This window comes from Dama dama, chromosome 33, assembly GCF_033118175.1.
Source record: "Dama dama isolate Ldn47 chromosome 33, ASM3311817v1, whole genome shotgun sequence".
Lineage (NCBI taxonomy): Eukaryota > Metazoa > Chordata > Mammalia > Artiodactyla > Cervidae > Dama > Dama dama.
The window spans coordinates 13,655,498-13,658,192 of record NC_083713.1 but is presented as its reverse complement, the minus strand read 5'-3'; positions in this window follow the sequence as shown (position 1 = coordinate 13,658,192).

Genomic DNA, 2,695 nt, shown 5'->3' with positions numbered 1-2,695 from the left:
AGCCCATGGGGTTGCAAAGAGTAGGACAGGACTTAGCAACTAAACAACAACAATTTTGATTTGTATAAATATTAACAGGCCCCATTCATTCATCTACTTTTGTATCATCAGTGATATGTACTTAGACTCTGAAGTGGAAGCTGTAACTGAGATTGGGACTTGAACCCATGGTCTTTTAGTTGAAATCACTCACCTGGTTTCAGAACATAATGAAGCTCAGATGTCTCATTCCAGAAAGCGTTCAGTGAGAGACAAAGTGATAGGTAAAAAGTGGATTTACCTAGAGAGAAATACATTCCACAGGCGTGCAGCAGTGGGCGGTATCAGAAAGAGTGGCTCTGAAATACGGCATGGTTAGTTTCCTATGGGCTGGGTAATTTCATAGGCAAATGAGTGGGAGGATTATTCCACTATTTGAGGCAAAAGCATTAGTTGCCCAGCCATGTGGGGCTCTTTGAGGCCCCATGAACTGTAACCTGCTAGGCTCCTCGGTCCATGGAATTTCCCAGGCAATACTAGAGTCGGTTGCCATTTCCTTCTCCAGGGCATCTTCCAGACCCAGGTCTTCTGCATTGCTGGCAGACTATTCTTTATGATTTGAGCCACCAGGGAAGACCCTTTGTGGGAAGGAGCAGGGATTTCCCGGAACTGGGCCAACACCCACTTTCGGTCTTTGATGGATTTAACAAGCTGATTTATTACCATTGAGTAAGCCACCATCTTGGACCTATTGGGCTCTAATCAGTTTCTGGCACAAGTCCTCCAGCTATGGCATTCTTTTAAAGTTTGTGGCCAGCCTCCTTCTGCCCCCATTTGAAGTTTAACTGCGAAAGTTGAAATTTCTAGCTCAGCCTTTATCAGAATCCTGAGTATGTTTCTTCTTCTCTGTGCTTCACTTTAAAATGCTAACAGTAACAACTCCTATCTCAATGTCACTCTGATAACCAAATGAAATAGTGTGTACGCTATGCCAACTAGCTTCTGGATTCAGTTCAGTTCAGTTCAGTCACTCAGTCGTATCCAACTCTTTGTGACCCCACGGACTGAGCACACCAGGCCTCCCTGTCTTTCACCAACTCCTGGAGCTTGCTCAAATTCATGTCCATCGAGTCGGTGATACCATCCAACTATCTCATCCTCTATCAATCCCTTCTCCTCCTGCCTTCAATCTTTCCCAGCATCAGAGTCTTTTCCAATGAGTCAGTTCTTCACATCAGGTGGCCAAAGTATTGGAGTTTCAGCTTCAACATCAGTCCTTCCAATGAATATTCAGGGCTGATTTCCCTTAGGATGGACTGGTTGGATCTTCTTGCTGTCCAAGGGACTCTCAAGAGTCTTCTTCAACACCACAGTTCAAAAGCATCAATTCTTCAGTGCTCTGGTTTCTTTATAGTCCAACTCATCCAAACATGACTACTGGAAAAGCCATAGCTTTGACTAGACGGACCTTTGTTGGCAAAGTAACGTCTCTACTTTTTAATATGCTGCCTAGGTTTGTCACAGCTTTTCTTCCAAGGAGTAAGCTTCTTTTAATTTCATGGTTGCAGTCACCATCTGCAATGATTTTGGAGCCTCCCCAAAAAATAAAGTCTCCCTAAAAAATAAAGTAGTCATATATGGATGTGAGAGTTGGACTATAAAGAAAGCTGAGCACTGAAGCATTGATGCTTTGAACTGTGGTATTGGAGAAGACTATTGAGAGCCCCTCCGACTGCAAGGAGATCCAACCAGTCCATCCTAAAGGAAATCAGTCCTTAATATCCATTGGAAGGACTGATGTTGAAGCTGAAACTCCAATACTTTGGCCACCTGATGCGAAGAACAGACCCATCTGAAAAGACCCTGATGCTGGGAAAGGCTGAAGGTGGGAGAAGGGGATAACAGAGGATGAGATGGTTGGATGGCATCACTGACTCAACGGACATGAGTTTGAGTAAACTCTGGGAGTTGGTGATGGACAGGGAGGCCTGGCATGCTGCAACCCACGGGGTCCCAAAGAGTCAGACACTGCTCAGCAACTGAACTGAACTGAAGCATTTAAAGAAAGTTGTTGACATGTGCCCTCCACCCTCAAAGTAGGTTTGGTAACCTCTCATTACAAAGAAGATTTTAGGAATCATCTAGGCACTTTCCTAAAGCCTAAAATTAACCTGATAAACCTAATAACACCAAAGGAGTTCACGGTAAGGCACTCCTCAAACAAAAGGAAACTTTCACAATAATCTAAAGCAGGCGGCACTCGCCAGTAAGCTGGCCCTGCTCCACCTGGGGACGAGAAGAAGGTAACTCCGTATCCTGGCCTTCCAAGCCCCGAGTTGCTGTCGATGCTCAGTAGTCATCCAGGATGGGGATAATACAGATGACTGCTAATCCAGCCGGCAGGAAGAGCCTCCACCTGAGACGAAGATGGGCAAAACTCGCACATCGTCAGCGACACAGACTGTGTAGGGACAATACAAACGCGGTGGGTCCCAATCTGTTCCCCCCAACTATCACCGAGCCTTCGGCAATCTAGCAAAGGCCAGGCGGCTGAGCGACATCACGTGTAACGCGTATTTTCCCACGTCTCGTCTCCGCCCCCTCCAGGCCCGCCGCTGCATAAGCGCAGGCGCAGACTCGCTTCCGGGTTCCGCTCCTCACTACCCACAATGCTCTGCAGCACCAACCTGTCGCAAAGGCCGCATTCCGGCGGCGA